Below are 18,134 nucleotides of genomic sequence, written 5' to 3'. Positions count from 1 at the left end.
GTTAACCTCAGCCGAGCGTAACTACGCCCAGATTGACAGGGAGGCCCTTAGCCTGGTGTGGGCGGTGAAGAAGTTCAATCACTATCTGCACAGGCAGAAATTCACCCTACTGACTGATCATCAGCCTCTTGTCTCCATTTTTAACCCAAAGAAGGGCGTTCCGGTGATGACGGCGCAACGGCTGCAAAGATGGTCCCTTTTTCTAGGGGCACATCAATACGACATAGAGTACAAGGGTACGAAACAGCATGGAAACGCTGATGGGCTGTCGCGCCTGCCGTTGCCTATGGTGGAGGAAGCACCTGCAGTGGATCCTGTTGAGGTATTCCATTCGACCATAGTCGAATGTCTACCTGTTACAAACTCAAGTATAGAGAAGGAAACCCGAAATGACCCGACACTCTCTCGGGTCTATGATTTGACGGTGAAGGGATGGCCAGCACATGGCGACTCACTGTTGCCAGCATTCTCGCCAAGGAGAGAACAGCTGTCAGTGTGCCGGGGGACCTTGATGTGTGGATCCCGAGTGGTAATTCCACCCAAGTTGAGAGATAGAGTGCTCAATGAGCTTCATGAGGGTCACCTGGGAGGGGTAAAAATGAAGAGCCTAGCCAGGGCGTTTGTGTGGTGGCCGGGAATCGATAAAGAAATCGAGGATATGACCAAGAGATGCACAGGATGCCAGAAAGTCCAAAACGCTCCACCACAGGCCCCGCTACGCCCATGGGAGTGGCCCTCATCTCCATGGCAATGGGTACACATTGATTTTGCTGGTCCATTTATGGACTCAATGTTTTTAATCGCCGTGGATGCACATTCGAAATGGCCAGAGGTCATCAATATGTCCTCCACCACCACGGAGAAAACTATTGCAGTCCTACGGACCATCTTCGCCAGGAATGGCTTGCCAGAACAGATTTGCTCCGACAATGGACCACAGTTTGTGTCCGAGGATTTCCGGAGGTTTTTGAGGAATAATGGGGTGAAACATTACACATCTGCCCCATATCATCCAGCCACAAATGGATTGGCTGAGAGGTTTGTTCAGACCTTTAAAAAAGCAATAAATGCGATGTATAACGACAACATACCACTACAACACAAGGTGGATAATTTCTTGTTTGCTTACCGGGATGCGACACATGCAGTCACCAACCAAGCTCCAGCCATAATGTTCTTTAACCGAAGGTTAAGATGTCGCCTGGATTTGCTCAAACCAAACATAAGACGAGATGTTGAGGATAAGCAATTCCAGCACATCAATGAGAAGCCAACCAAGAGCTTCAAGATAGGGCAACCAGTCTTGGCCCGCGACTACTGAACAGAAAAATGGCAGCCAGGAACGATATGCACACAGCAGGGACCACTAATGTACACAGTGGACGTTGGAGAGAGCATCATGAGACGCCATGCTGACCAGATTCTAGAGCCACAGGAAAAAGTCAAACCCATACCACGAGCATGCGCACCTGGTGATGAACCCGAAGTACAGATTGCGTCTACCTCAGAATCAGTGGTATTGGAAGCTGACGAACCAACCAATGACAATGAGCCAGAATCGACTCCGCCGCAAGAACAGGATACTCGAGAAAGGCGCTATCCAGACAGGATCAGGAAGGCTCCTCAAAGACTGAATTTATAAATGATTACTTCAGTTGATGTATATAGTACAGAGAAAATTGTAATTGTAATTAGTTATTATTTAATTGTTAAATGAATGTTATGTACTGTTTATCTAAAAAGGGAGGAATTGCTGTGTATGTACCTTTAATAGAGAACTGCTTTTATACTGTAGTACCGGCAGTGACCACACCTGTATATAAAGCCGTAGCAGGCTTCTGTACTTTCAGTTCCAGCATACCCTCTGTTCAGTAAACACCTGTTATTACCGTTCTCCTGCAGTCCGTGTGTTATTGATACGCGGACACTACAACCACAATCTAGGGATGAGTACTGAACCAAAACAAAATACTTAAATGTGTCTAAATTTGATGGATGCGAACTTTAACCACTTTATTTTAATTTGGTTTGGGTTTTTTGACATCCCTTAAAAAATATGCATGTGGGCCTTTCCACGTTGTGAGCACATCAAGTGTTCATACAGTAAAATAGCCAGCAGTAATTTCTACCCTTTAGAGACATTTACCAATTGGAAAATGTGGATTTTATATACTTGAACCAAACAGTCAAACTGAGCACAGTTTTTAGTTAATCATTATTTCAGTATATCAGACTTAAACCCAGATCTGAGCCAAAGTCAACAGTAAAGATGAAAGGTTGGCTCATCTCCATATGTTTAATTGGGAATAGATTTGTCTCTGTTGACAAATAGGGCAATCTGTCTTTCTGCAGGTTGTACGAGCTGAGCTAAGTAAAGCCTGCTTACAGCCCGGCATGATTAACTGATCAAGTTTGAGCAGATTTAGCTTTTTTAGCCTGTTCTTTAAACAGATATATTGGCGCGGAATTTGCAGTAGTAATAACGGAGCAGCTGTCAGCACTCGCCTTTATTAATGGGTAAAACTGACAGCAACTTCTGACATCCACACATGTGCAGTTAAATGTGGAAATCTGGTCGTTGCTGCCAGTGATACCCTACTCCTCCACAGGGTGCACTGTTGCAGTCTGCACAGATGGAATAAACATAGACTCACTGAACTTCAACTAATTACCCAGTATTCTCGCTGTAAGGACCAATGAATAGTTAAGCCTTGTTCAATTAGCAGTAACTGCGTTTTTAACGGCATACTAAGTCATAATAACAGCTGAACAACCTCTCTGGCCCAGACAAACTAATTTTACAAGTGTGGAGTCTCATTCCCTCCAAAGAAAATTTAAAAATTGCAAATATTATAAAAAAATTAAATTCTTTTTACAGTTTATGTTTTGCTATTTAAGCTTCTTCCTTAATTCCCATGTATATGTCTGAATGTTTACTTAGCTTTCTGTACAATAATTTAAATGTGATTTTTATTCCCTGCTTTTTAATTCCTGCTTTTCCATGTGTGAGAATTCTTCAGTCTGATTGGTTGATCAGCCTCCCTGCTGCCTACCCTGTTCACAGACCCAACAGATTCCCTGTAGAAGGCGCCAAATTCAAACTGATGTCAGAAAAGTGGAAGTCTGCCCTCTAGAGCCTGCTAAAACTTTGTGGGCAGCTTTTTTCGATGTCAATGGCAAGCACCGTTCCATCCCCGCTGACTGCAAAATCCGAGCCATTATATGATTCTCAAACTTCATAGGAAGCTGCACTATTGGAAGTCTCATCATTGTTAAAATAAAATCCAATGTGGAAGCTTGAGGATGGAGAGTCCTCCTGCATATATATTAGTAGATTGCAAATACATTTTACTAGCTCTCACCCTGCGGTCTGCACGGTCAGGCTTTTGTGGGGTCCCTGCAATACCAAAATGACGAGCTAGCACGAGTTGTTTGCATTTCATAAATAGTCCCATTATCGGAAGATTGTAGTTTAAGGTTGCAAATTTTCATTTATCTCTTTTTATCATCCAAACATTTGAATTAAGAATTTCACAAAATGTTGCAAAACTGTGGGCCGAGATTTTGCTCACCTCGGCGGGTCTGGGGCGGCTGGGGTCGGTGGCAGGTCCCGACTCCGCTGCTGGCTCCATCCCGCTCTGGAAAATTAATTTCCATTGATAAGGCTTGTTAAGCCCACCCAGTGCGTTTCCCAGCCCAATTAGACGAAGCAGGTCTGGTGACGTAATTCATGAGACATCATCAGCCAGTTTCCTTAAAGGGACCATGGCCAACTTTCTTTTGGAATTTGTGATGTCAGTGTTCTACAGCAGTGAAGTGCTTCAAACACTGACAATCACTGCACAGAGGTACAGGGCTGCACCCAAGTTCTCCCATGACTCCCTCCATATGCAGAAAGGTCCTCTTCCCTTCCCATGGGCGAAAGACACCTCCCCAGGAGACCATTGCAGAGGAGGGCACAAGCAGGGATGTGGTCAGGAGGCCCTGGGTGCAGTGGCACAAACCTTTCAATGATCTCAGTAGATCACGAAACATTAGTACAAAGCCACAGTCACCTTCATCCTGCTGTGCCTCTCATCAGATCCCCGTCACTCTACCTTCCCTACCCTAATCCTGCACATCCTTACTCACACCAACTTACCTTGCACTTCCACCCATCCCTCTCTCTCTACATTATCACTTCCCCATCTCACTAGCCACTCCCCACACTCACCCTCATCCTAGTGCAATCATACCAACTAACAACTCACAAGAGTAACCACTTGGGTGTTTTATGCAATGTCCATGTAAAGTTTCTCTTAATGTGCTGTCAAACATTGAAACCTTTATTTTCAACTCTTTGCGTTTTTGGACAGATTTGTGTGTACCTTTGGAAGTGGCTTAGTGAGTTGCAGTGAATGGTGAGACATAATGGTACCCCCCGCAAAGGAGTGGTTTGGTCATTGTAGAGATGCTTTATGGTGTTGGTGTGGGGTAGTGCCAACCTGCCACATCACTGTGGCAGCCAGGGTGTACAGCGTTAAGTGAAGTAAATCTGGCCATGGTGAGGCCATCCCTGGCCTCTTGGGCAGCAATGTGATCGGGTGCTGATGCCCTGTGTCCTGTGCAGCATCAGGTGATTGTGGAGAAGGTTGGTGTTGTTGTTGGTGCTGCTGGTGTGCCTGGTGCTGCTGGTGTTGGGGCTCATCGTGGTCAGATTCTGAGGACCAAGGTGAAACAGTATAAAGTGCACCCATGTTGATGGAATAGATGGCAGGTGAAGTAGAGATGACAGAAGCATTCTGTCAATGGTGAGAGAGTTCTTGAAATGAGGTAAGAGTGGATGGAAAGTAGAAAGTGGAAAGCCTGCAGAATCTGTGCTGGAAATGGACTGAGAAATAGCTTGTGACTGAGGAAAGTGATGATCTGTCAGGTGGGAGCTTTGACTGTATATTTGAAGTTGTCAAGTAATCAGCTGGAACAATGGCCATGGAACTCACCCTCATCCTAGTGCAATCATACCAACTAACAACTCATAAGAGTAACCACTTGGGCGTTTTATGCAATGTTCATGTAAAGTTTCTGTTAATGTACTGTCAAACACAGGTTGACAGACGTGGTCCCCGAACCAGTGTGCTTCCAGTGGTCATGCCATTAAAGTCAAAAGGCAAGTTAAAAAAGCCTGTTAATCATCTGTCAACTAGATGATAATGAGTTTAATTGGGTCGCCCGCCACTGCCTGTCGGGTCTGCTCAGTGCTGACAGACCCGACATTGGGAAAGGCATGTTGCGGCGGGTTGACAGCGGGTTCATGACGCGCTGTCAAAAAATCCCATTTTCCCACCCGACCCGCCACCGATCCTGCCCGCTAACCCCCCGCAAAATCTTGGCCATTGTAACTTTCAGCATGTTTTGTTAATGGTGTGATGCATAAGAAATGTTATAATTTGGGTACTCTTCCAATACTCCATATTCATGTTCACAGCCAAAGAACAGTTTGTGTAAGCAGATTCGTGTCTCCTATCATCTGAAACTTACACCATTATATGTGCTGTGAATGGAATCAGTATACCACGCAATATTTCAAACCCAACTTTGCACAGGCTGCCACCAGACACACCTGCCCACTCTAAAAGGTGGAAAGCACCACACTATCAGACCATATATTACAAGAATTATAATGATCTAGAATCAAAAGAATACAACAACAAACTAATGGTAAAAATACTCGATTCAGCCCACAAGAGTTAAATATCTTCATTAGAACATATTTCTCACATAGCTTGACAATCTACAAGACTTTTATAGATGACCTAACGTGATGCTTGACGATGGGTGACGTGATATTCATGTCCAGCTACATGGAGTTCAGTTGTCTCCTGTGAAGCTCCTTGGGATGTAAGTTAAGGGCACTATAACATGCACATTTATATTGTTGTTGTTGTCACTTTAGACATAAAAGAGAAAAGAATGACTTGCATTTATATAGCACCTTTCACAACCTCAGGACATCCCAAAACACTTTACAGCCAATTAAGTACTTTTGAAGTGTAGTCACTGTTGTAATGTAGGAAACATAGCTAAAAACTGAACTGAGGATGACTTGTAATACAGTGCCTTTATGCCAAAAGAAGCCTTTCATGACACAGGTTCCTAGGGGACATTTTCTGATGGCGAGCTTTTGGTTTGAGTGCTTAAGGTGTTTGCACCAAATTCTAGTGTTATTTTGAGACAGGTGTTAAACCTTTTTAAAATAAAACAATGTAACTTAATAAAGGAACTTTTTCCACATTTACAATCAAAGATGCATGTAATACAGACCGCTACTGATCATGGTAAATTCTAACTCCTTGAAAAAAGAATGGAAAGACCCCTGTTTAAATAGAGACGAGTTTTGGATTAGGTAAGCAATAAACAATGACGAGGGTAGGCCATTCCTCAGAGGGGACCTATAATGACAGTGCTGAATGGTCTGTTCTTCTTCATATATTTTTATACCGCAATAATGTCTCATCTGAAAGATGGCAGCTCCAACAATACAGCACTAACGCTTAAGGAGTTAAATATAATCAAAGATTATACACATTTTTAAAAATTGAAGCTTTTTTTCTAGTACGTATGATTAGTCTTTCAAAGAAAGATTGACTTTGAAATCCATGCTTGGTTCCTTAGACAAAAGAAATTGAAAAGAAAATTGGTGACAAAAGAAAATCTGCTGCTATAAAAAAAGACCCGACAAAGAAAATAAACAGACTGACTGACCAAGTCACTCAGGTATTGCAAATTCAATTAATTACTTTATCCTTTGAGACATGTTGAAGCTGTGGGACAAAAGCTCTTATGCAGTCAAACTGATATGTAACATTAATACTTACTAAAGTAAAGGTACATCTTCAAATGCTCATACAATATTCAACGAAAATGAATAATACAGAAACAATAGGTTACAATAGTAATGTTCTTGTTTTGAACTTGTTTCAGGGTCCTTTGTACCCAAAGTATTTCGACTTTGAAACTGACAGCAACTTCAGGATTTAGTGCGTGCGCAGCCTAACATGGAAATCCTGAAGTTGCGATCTGTCATTCACTGCTCCTCTACGGGCTGCGCTGTGGACTTCCGCAACGCCCGCCACCGCCCCCCCCCCCCCCACCCCCTCCACTCCCATAGAGCCGCCAATCATTGAAATCACTGATCTGGTAAAAACTTCCCCTTTTCTGAACAAATATCGCTGTTTGAAACCCCATAAAAATTTAGACCAATTCAAATGAGGTGTAACTGGGTTTTTAATGGCAATCTGAGTAATAACTACTGATAAACAACCATTCTTGCCCTGAAAAATTAATTTTATATTGGTGGAATGTCAAATTTCTCCATTAAGTTAAAAATTATTAGGTTTTAAAATTAATAAAAAAGTATAGTTTTTTTAATGTTTGTTCATGATATTTCAGCTTCTACCTTAACCCAATGTGTATGTCCCAATTTTTATTTTGCTCCATAAATTTTTTAAACTGTGATTGATTATTAGTGCTTTCTATTTCCTGATTCCCTGTTTTGTGAGAATTCTGCATTGTGATTGGCTGCTTAGACAGCTTGTTGCTTCACAGCAGCTTACACTATGGCATTCCCACTATACTACGTTGATTTCAACTGCATGTTGGAAAAGATGAACTTCTCGCCACAGAGATTGCGAGATCTTTTTGGGAACCTTACTTTGGGACCAGCGGCGAATGCCTTTGCTTCGCTACTGACTGCAAATTATGGGCCAATAACTTTATTCAGGTTTTAAAACAACATAATATACAGGAGCAATTAACAGTTCTGGGTTTATACTAACAGTACTTTCTCATGCAGTCTCTCTGGTTAGAACAGTCTGGTACAGACCAGTACTTAAATTAATACATTGTCAGGTACTGATTAAGGAAACAACTTTAACTTATACAGTCAAACTGGTATGTAACATTAATACTTATTAAACATAAGAACATAAAAACATAAGACGGAGGAGCAGGAGTAGGTCATTTGGCCCCTCAAGCCTGCTCCGCCATTCAATAAGATCATGGCTGATCTGATCTTGGCCTCAACTCCACTTCCCTGCCCGCTCCCCATAACCCTTTACTCCCTTACCTTTCAAAAATCTGTCTATCTCCACATTAAATATATTCAATGACCCAGCCTCCACACCTTTCTGGGGAAGAGAATTCCAAAGATTCACGACCCTCTGAGAGAAGAAATTCCTCCTCATTTCCGATTTAAAAGGATGCCCCCTTATTCTGAAATTATGCCCCCTAGTTCTAGATTCCCCCACGAGGGGAAATATCCTCTCTGCATCTACCCAGTCAAGCCCCTTCAGAATCTTATATGTTTCAATAAGATCCCCTCTCATTCTTCTAAACTCCAATGAGTATAGGCCCAACCTGCTCAACCTTCATAAGGCAACCCCTTCATCTCTGGAATCAACCTCGTGAACCTTCTCTGAACTGCCTCCAATGCAAGTATATCCTTCCTTAAATAAGGAGACCAAAACTGTACGCAGTACTCCAGGTGTGGTCTCACCAATGCCCTGTACAGTTGTAACAGGACTTCCTTACTTTTATACTCCATTCCCTTTGCAATAAAGGCCAACACTCCATTTGCCTTCCTAATGACTTGCTGTACCTGCATGCTAACTTTTTGTGATTCATGTACAAGGACCTTCAGATCCCTCTGTACCTCAGCATTTTGTAATCTCTCCCCATTTAAATAATAATTTGCTTTTTTATTTTTCCTACCAAAGTGGATAACCTCGCATTTTCCCACATTAAACTCCATCTGCAGATTTTTGCCCACTCACTTAGCCTATCTATATCCCTTTGGAAATTCTTTGCGTGCTCCACACAATTTGCTTTCCCACCTATCTTTGTATCATCAGCAAATTTGGCTATATTACACTCAGCCCCTTCATCCAAGTCATTAATATAGATTATAAATAGTTGAGGCCCCAGCACTGATCCCTGTGGCACCCCACTAGTTACAGTTTGCCAACCTGAAAATGACCCATTTATCCCAACTCTCTGTTTTCTGTTAGTTAGCCAATCCTCTATCCATGGTAATATATTACCCCCAACCCCATGAGCTCTTATCTTGTGTTGTAACCTTTTATGTGGCACCTTATCGAATGTCTTCTGGAAATCCAAATACTCAAAAGTAAAGGAACATCTGCAAATGCTCATTATATATTATTACAATAGATTAAATCTTAATCGTAAGAATAAAAATGTAGATCCACATGTCGATAAAGGGAAGTTGACGGGCATGTGATTGCTTTAACAAAGGCAAGAAACAAAGTTTTTTTTTCCAAATTAAGGGCTTCTCAACCTGAATAAAACTTGGCTAAGCCGATATATTCATGTTCTTTTGCCGTGTGTGGAGGTTTAGATGATGCAGGTATCTTGTAGAGGGATGGTAATCTTTGGAGTCACCAAAACTAGAGGGTGTAGTTAAGGGATGTGCCTGTCAATACACCTGATGACAATATAGCAAGACGTCTGCTCTTCTCGGTGCTTGCAGAAGGCTCTGAGCCTGAAGCCAAAATCCCCCAAAACAAACACACTACTTCCTATATTCAGTTGATATAATCCAGAAATTTAAGGCCTGACAATCATAAAAGATGCAGCACAAGAGAAAGCTAACATTTCTTTTCTTAAAGGAATAAGGTGAAATTGTTGCATTTGTTTTCCAATTTGTTCTTTTATGATTTTGAATCCACACAGGCAAACAGAAAATTTAACAAACTGCTGGCTAACAACTCAAGCCTATATGATGAAATTGAAACATTACGCTGTGAAAGAGAAATCTTCCTTCAGCTGTACAAAAACATGGAAAAGGTAAATGGGCAAACCAAAATGCTGTTCATAATTTTTCCAGAATCTGAAACAAGTAAGATAGGAGCAGGAGTAGGCCATTCGGCCCCTCGAGCCTGTTCCGCCATTTAATGAGATCATGGCTGCTCATCCAAATTCAGTACCCTGTCCCTGCTTTCTCCCCATATCCCTTGATCCCTTTAGCCTTAAGAAATATATCTAACTCCTTCTTGAAGATATTTAATGAATTGGCCTCAACTGCCTTCTGTGGTAGAGAATTCCACAGGTTCACCACTCTCTGGGTGAAGAAATTCCTCCTCATCTCAGTCATAAGTGACTTACACTTTATCCTTAGATTGTGACCCCTGGTTTTGGACTCCCCCGCCATCAGGAACATCCTTCCTGCATCTAGTCTGTCTAGTCCTGTTAGAATTTTATAAATTTCAATGAGATCCCCTCTCATTCTTCTAAACTCTAGTGAATATAAGCCTAGTCGACTCAATCTCTCTTCATATGTCATTCCCGCCATCCCAGGTATCAGTCTGGTGAATCTTCGCTGCACTCCCTCCATGGCAAGAACATCCTTCCTCAGATAAGGCAACCAAAACTGCACTCAAGGTGTGGTCTCACCAAGGCCCTGTACAACTGCAGCAAGACATCCTTGCTCCTGTACTCAAATCCTCTCGCTATGAAGGCCAACATGCCATTTGCCTTCTTAACCGCCTGCTGCACCTGCATGCTTACCTTCAGTGACTGGTGCACAAGGACACCCAGGTCTCGTTGCACTTCCCCTTTTCTCAATCTATTGCTGTTCAGATAATAATCTGTCTTCCTGTTTTTGCCACCAAAGTGGATAACCTCAATTTATCCACATTATACTGCATCTGCCATGCATCTGCCCAACCACCCAACCTGTCCAAATCATACTGGAGTTTCTCTGCATCCTCCTCACAGCACACACGCCCACCCAGCTTTGTGTCATCTGCAAACTTGGAGATATTACATCTAGTTCCCTCGTCTAGATCATTAATATATATTATCAAAACTTCGGGTCTCCACGGGTGAGTACGCATGGGGTACTCACCCGTAGGCCCAATGGAAGTGCTGGTTTCCTGCATGCACTGCACATGCGTGGGAAACTGGCACTTCCGTTCCCCTGAAAGCAGGGGTTCAGAGGTCGAACGCATGCACGGGAGAGGCTGCGCGTGCACATCGAACTTTGTTTTTTTTTACAGGTTTTCCCGGGAAGGTAAGCCTGCAGAATTTAGAAATGTAAAAAGCAGGTGTAAGGCCTGCTTTTTACAAGGTAAGCGGTGAATTAATTAAAATTAAAACATTTTTTCTACAGGTTTATTATTTTTAAATACTTTAAAGCAAGGTAAGTTTATTTTTAGCCCCGTTAGAAAATAAAAACATTTTTCCAAAAATTTAAATTATTGTTTAAAATAGTTATTTCATTTAATTTATAGTTTCTTTAAAAAATGTGATTAAAAAAAAATTATTTGAAGATTTAGTGATGTTTTGTAAGAAGAAAGGGCCCGTAGTATTTCTAAGTTTGACAGCACTTCCTGTCAGACATATGAATGGAGCATTCCCTGCTCCGGATGGCTCCCCATGGCCCACGTGATCCCAGGGGACGCTTCGAACTAACTGCGCCCCTGGGATACATAAGCACTGCGCGCCGGCAGCTGGACCAGGCCCCAGATCGGAATTCCACGGGGGCCCACAGCTCAATGGCCGGCGCGGTAGGTAAGTGCAGGTCGGGGGCTTGCACCCGCGGGAAGCCACCGACCCGAATTTCTGGGCCATTGTGAATAGCTGGGGCACTAGCACCGATCCCTGCGGTACCCCACTAGTCATTGCCTGCTACTCGGAAAAAGACCCATTTATTCCAATTCTTTGCTTCCTGTCTGTCAACCAGTTCTCTATCCAAGTCAGTACCTTACCCCCAATCCCATGTGCTTTAAATTTGCATGCCAATCTCTTATGCGGGGCCTTATCGAAAGCCTTCTGAAAGTCCAAATAAACCACATCCACTGGTTCTCCCTTTTCTATTCTACCAGTTACATCCTCAAAAAATTCCAGTAGATTAGTCAAGCATGATTTACCTTTTGTAAATCCATGTTGACTTTGTCCGATCCTGTCACTGTTTTCCAAGTGCTCTGCTATTACATCTTTTATAATGGACTCTAGCATTTTCCCCATGACCAATGTCAGGCTTACCCCATTTTCTCTCTACCACCTTTTTTAAATAATGGGGTTACATTAGCTACCCTCCAATCCATGGGAACTATTCCAGAGTCTATAGAATTTTGGAAGATGACCAGCAATGCATCAACTATTTCTAGGGCCACTTCCTTAAGTACCCTAGGATGTAAATTATCAGGCCCTGGGGATTTATCGGCCGTCAATCCCGTCAATTTCCCTAACACCATTTTCCTACAAATACTGATTTCATTCAATTCCTCCCCATCATTAGACCCTATGGGGGAGAAATTCGGTTGGTTGCGCCACCCATTAGCGCCTTAAGAGGGCACTAAGTGGGTCGCAAGCCAACTGGCACCCAGGCGCGGCACTGGCCATGCCTCCCGCTAAATTCCGCGGGACGTTAGTGGTGGCGCTAACCGTTAGCGCTGCGCCGGTGCCGATGATGTCATCAGTGTGCGCAGCACCCCGCTGACACCCCGGCCGTGATATTCGGCGGCCCCCCATGATTTACCGCCGGACGCTATGTCTGACGGGATCAGGGGGGCCTACCTGCAGCCGGGGAGGCGCAAATTAAAGGCGAGGTGCGGGGCGGCCATTCTTGTTGTTGGCCGCCTGCCAGCACCTGCCTGCGCTCCCGTCCCCGGCCTCCCGAGCCACCCCCCCTCCCCCCCGCAGAATGCCGGCTGCATTCCAAAAGCCCGGCACTTCTCCTCGGTGCCGGGCTCTTTTGCCTGCACTCCCGATCCTCGGGGGCCCAGCTGGGCCCCAGATCGCGCTGCACAAGGCCCCTCCCCTTTAAGAAGGGGAGGGAGGCCTGCAATACCGCAACGTGACATGCCGCAGTTTGTGGCGCTGCGGCACGTTGCTCCACGATATTCACTCGCAGCACCCCAAGAGGGATGCGGGATGCTTCCAATAGTGCCGCGCTTCCCTTTGGGGTGCTACCACTCAATTTCCGTTGCGGGAGCACGAATGTTTCCGGGACGCTACTTTTAGCGCCCTGGCGAGGCTGGCACCCCAAATGGGGCTATACTCATTTTCTCCCCCTATTTTCCTCGAAATCTCTGGAAGGTTACTTGTGTCCTCCTTTGTGAAGACAAAACCAAAATATGTATTTAATTGGTCAGCCATTTCTTTGTCCCCCATTATAAATTCCCCTGATTCTGACTGCAAGGGACCTATGCTTGACTTCACCAATCTTTTTCTCTTCACATATCTATAGAAGCTTTTACAGTCAGTTTTTATGTTACCTGCAAGCTTACTCTCATATTCTATTTTCTCCCCTCTTAATTAATTCCTCTGTCCTCCTTTGCTGAATCCTAAACTGCTCCCAATCCTCAGTTTTGCTGCTTGCTCTGGCCAATTTATATGTCCTCTCCTTGGATCTTATGCTATCCCTAATTCCCCTTGTTAGCCACAGTTGAGTCACCTTTATTGTTTTATTTTTATGCCAAACAGGGATGAACAAATTCTGTAGTTCGTCCATGTGATCTTTAAATGTTTGCTATTGCCTATCCACCGTCAACCCTTTGAGTGACATTCCCCAATCAATCCTACCCAACTCGCGCCTCATACCATCGTAGTTTCCTTTATTTAAATTCAGGACCCTAGTCTCTGAGTCAACTACTTCACTCTCCATCATAATGAAGAATTCTATCATATTATGATTGCTCCTCCCCAAGGGGCCTCACACAACAACATTGCTAATTTATCCTTTCTCATTACATAATCCCCAGTCTAAGATGGCCTGATCTCTAGTTGGTTCCTCAACATATTGGTCCAGGAAACCATCCCATATACACTCTAGGAATTCCTCCTCCACAGTATTGTTACTAATTTGGTTAGCCCAATCTATATGTAGATTAAAGTCACCCATGATAACTGCTGTGCCCTTATTGCACGCATCTCTGATTTCCCGTTTAATGCCATCCCCAACCTCAGCATTACTGTTTGGCGGTCTGTATACAACTCCCACTAACGTTTTCTGCCCCTTGGTATTTCTCAGCTCTACCCATATAGATTCCACATCATCAGAGCTAATATCCTTCCTTATTATTGTGTTAATCTCCTCTTTTACCAGCAATGCTACCCCACCTCCTTTTCCTTTTTGCCTGTCCTTCCTGGGTGTTGGATTCCCAGCCTTGGTCACCCTGGAGCCATGTTTCCGTAATTCCAATTACATCATATCTGTTTACATCTATTTGCGCAGATAATTCATCCACCTTATTATGAATGCTCCTCGCGTTAAGACACAAAGCCTTCAGGCTTGTTTTTTTAGCACTCTTACTCCTTTTAGAATTATTATTTACTGTAGCCCTGTTTGATTTACACCCTTGATTTCTCTGCCTTCCACTTTTGCTTTTCTCCTTCCTGTCTTTTGATTCTATCCTTGCTTCCCTTTCCTCTGTCCCCCTGCACAGGTTCTCACCCCCCTGCCATTTTAGTTTCAACCCTCCCCAACAACACTAGCAAACACTCCCCCTAGGACATCGGTCCCGGTCCCGCCCAGGTGCAAACCGTCTAGTTTGTACTGGTCCCACCTCCCCCAGGACCGGTTCCAATGTCCCAGGAATTTGAAGCCCTCCCCCTTGCACCATTCCTCTAGCCACATATTCATCTGAAATATCCTTTTATTTCTACTCTGACTAGCATGTGGCACTGGTAGCAATCCTGAGATTACTACCTTTGAGGTCCTATTTTTTAATTTACCTCCTAACTCCCTATATTCAGCTTTTAGGACCTCCCCATTTTTTACCTATATCGTTGGTACCTATATGCACCACGACAACTGGTTGTTTACCCTTCCCCTCCAGAATGCCCTGCAGCTGCCCTGAGACATCCTTGACCCTTACACCAGCGACGCAACATACCATCCTGGAGTCTTGTTTGCGGCTGCAGAAACGCCTATCTATTCCCCTTACAATGGAATCCTCTGTCACTATAGCTCTCCCAGTCTTTGTCCTCCCATCCTGTGCAGCAGAACCACTCATGGTGCCAGGAAGTTGGCTGCTGCTGCCTTCCCCCGATGAGCCATCTCCTGCAACAATATCCAAAGTGGTATATCTGTTTGAGAGGGGGATGGCCACAGGGGACCCCTGCACTACCTGCTTGTGCCTACTACTCTGCCGGGTTGTCACCCATTCCCTTCCTGCCAGTGCAACCTTTACCTGTGGTCTGACCAACTCCCTAAACGTGCTATCCATGATATCCTCAGCATCGTGAATGCTTCAGTATGTATCCATTCGCAGCTCCAGCGCTGCAATGCAGTCTGTCAGTAGCTGCAGCTGGAGACACTTCCCACACACATGGTCGTCAGGGACACAGGAAGTGTCCCTGATTTCCCATATAGCACAGGAGAAGCATGCCACGGAGCCGAGCTGTCCTGCCATGACTTACCCTTCAATTAATTTAAATTAATTTAAATCAAATCAATACCACTAATTACACTACAATTAAATGATATCCTCAAGGGCCCTTGGTTACTAGCACTCCCCGATACACAACAGAGACTTTAGAAAGTATAACCACAAAAATTAAGACCTTCTAAATTTTATAAACTATTAATCTTAACTGTCAAACTATAGAGTAGTATAAATACTCACCTGGCCATACTCACCCAATCAGCTGCTTCCTTTTGCCCGCATCACTTTTTGAATCGTGACATGGCTCCGGAACGCCGCCACCGGTCTGTGAGATTGGTAAGCCTCTGTAAAAAAGACCGCAAAAGTGAGTTTCAGCACTCATTGTACCGCCGCTCTCTGCTCCTCCCGACACTGGCCTCTGTAAAAAAAAAACCTGCGAAAGTGAGGTTAAGTATTCACTGTACCATCGCTCTCTGCTCCTCCCAACACCGGCCTGTGTAAAAAAGCCCGTGAAAGTGAGTTTAAGTACTCACTGTACCGCCGCTCTCTGCTCCTCCCGACACTGGACTCTGTAAAAAAGCCAGCGAAAGTGAGTTTAAACCAATTCCTTTTAGTTGTTGGATCATTCCAAACGTAAAGAAAAGAAACCAAACATTCACAAAAGAAGTGATGGATTTTCTCTAACAGTTTTCTGAAAGAAAGGAATTCAACCACAGTTTTGAACTGTTTGAAGCCTATCAATTTGTTCCCTACTGATTGTAATTAAAAAGAAAGGGCAATGCACAAAGTGGTTAGGTTAAAATTCTTATTTCATTATTAATAAAACATTTCAGTCTCACAATGCTCTTTCTTCTGAGCACCATGGTTCGCTTTTGTTCTTCACACTGTTGTAGCACTGTTTACTAAAGAAAGGGAGCGGTCATGGTATTCTGTTATTTTAACAGTACCTTTGTGTAGTTTGCTCTTTCATTTTGTTCCTTCCTAAAAATGGATTCAAAAGTTAAAAACAAATATAAAAATAGAAATAATAAAAATGCTTTTGAAAATATAACTAATGTAGCTATTTATAAATAGCGATGAGTAAATATTTTTAAATGCTATCTTTCTCTAAACATTAATATTGTTGTTGATGCTATTTTATTACTAGAGGGTACTGTATATGTGATTGTTGAGCTTGCCACTGATTCCAGTTATTAAGCATATATTATTTTCAATCATTTACATATGATAATGAACAGAATGATATTGTATTAAAAAGATATTAGAAAAAAACACGAAATGTCCTCTAGATTATATTTTTCTAACCCCCAAACAGTTAACAGCTGCAGGGAATTCCAAGCTTCCTGGACTGCTCAATTTCATGGGTTTTCAGTCTATGCACATGACAACAAATTTTATTTATACTGGTCATTCTCCCATGACAGTGCATGGGAGCTCAGGATTTGTACTGCTGTAAATTGCTTTATCATCTGCATACTTCTCACAATTATGGACATTATTCCTTTGGGTGGAGAATCAGTTCTTCACGGCATTAAATGAAGTTCGGCAATAAATGAATTCATTAACTAAATGTGGGCTTGTATCAAAGCAATAAGCTGAAAGAGGCTTCAGGGAAGTCAGTATTGGAGTGGGGAATTGTGTCTGCACAGCGATGAATTCATCAGGAATAAAAAGAGGGTTTGTAGAAGGAGGAATCAGTTTGAGAATGAGGAGTGCATGGCAATGAATACATTACAAATTAAAAGAGACCTTGGAGATGAAGGAATGGGTAGAGAATTGATTCTGCATGAAAGTGAACTAATTAAAAATGCAGGATTTGTTGGCAAAGTAAACAGTCTTAGAGAATGGTGAGTTGAATGAATTTTATTAAATAAACTTAGGCTTTTTTTCTTCTTGTTAGAGTGAGATTTTCCATGAAAGGCAAGATAAATTGTGGCCTGGTTCAGGAGAGTGGGCTGTGCAAATCTTTTCTAGCAAGGAGCAAAATTAATTTTGGGAGAGTCAACTTTGGAAGCATAGTGGGGAGTGCTGGAAGCAGAGAAAAATTGGGGCTGAGGTTGAGGAGAGCCAGTAGAGGAACAGGAAGAAGCACAGAAACTCGGAAGGAGAGAGAAGTTGGGATGCAGGCTGAGAAGAGTGTCTGGGGGAGAAGTAACAAGCATGGGACACTTAGAGGGAAAGAGAATTTGAGATGCAGGCTGAGGAGATGCGAATCAGTTTCTGGCGATCAGTCAGCAGTTGGGAGTAGGGATTAGTTTGCAGCTGGACCACAGGTATTAGCATGACAATGGGTATCTGGGGTGGCAGTGGGTTAGTGGGCAATATTTAATAGGTTCAGGCCACACGAGTTATTTAACTATTTACCATCGCCAAATCTCCCATCATCAACATCCTGGGGGTCACCATTGACCAGAAACTTAACTGGACCAGCCACATAAGCACTGTGCCAACAAGAGCAGGTCAGAGGCTAGGTATTCTGCAGCGAGTGTCTCATCTCCTGACTCCCCAAAGCCTTTCCACCATCTTCAAGGCACAAGTCAGGAGTGTGATGGAATACTCTCCACTTGCCTGGATGAGTGCAGCTCCAACAACACTCAAGAAGCTCGACACCATCCAGGACAAAGCAGCCCACTTGATTGGCACCCCATCCACCACTTTAAAGATTCACTCCATCTACTAACGGCGTCCCGTGGCTGCAGTGTGTACCATCTACAAGATGCACTGCAGCAACTTGCCAAGGCTTCT

General features: G+C 43.4%; 1 pseudogene; it reads left to right on the top strand.

Annotated features, from left to right (window-relative positions):
- LOC147113531 (coiled-coil domain-containing protein 63-like) overlaps positions 1-18,134 on the top strand; it is a 204,806-nt pseudogene that overhangs the window by 26,476 nt on the left and 160,196 nt on the right.

This window comes from Somniosus microcephalus, chromosome 8, assembly GCF_052327205.1.
Source record: "Somniosus microcephalus isolate GS21.2 chromosome 8, FLI_Smic_1.0, whole genome shotgun sequence".
NCBI lineage: Eukaryota > Metazoa > Chordata > Chondrichthyes > Squaliformes > Somniosidae > Somniosus > Somniosus microcephalus.
Note: the sequence above shows the minus strand (reverse complement) of the source record. Positions and strands in the feature narration are given on the sequence as shown.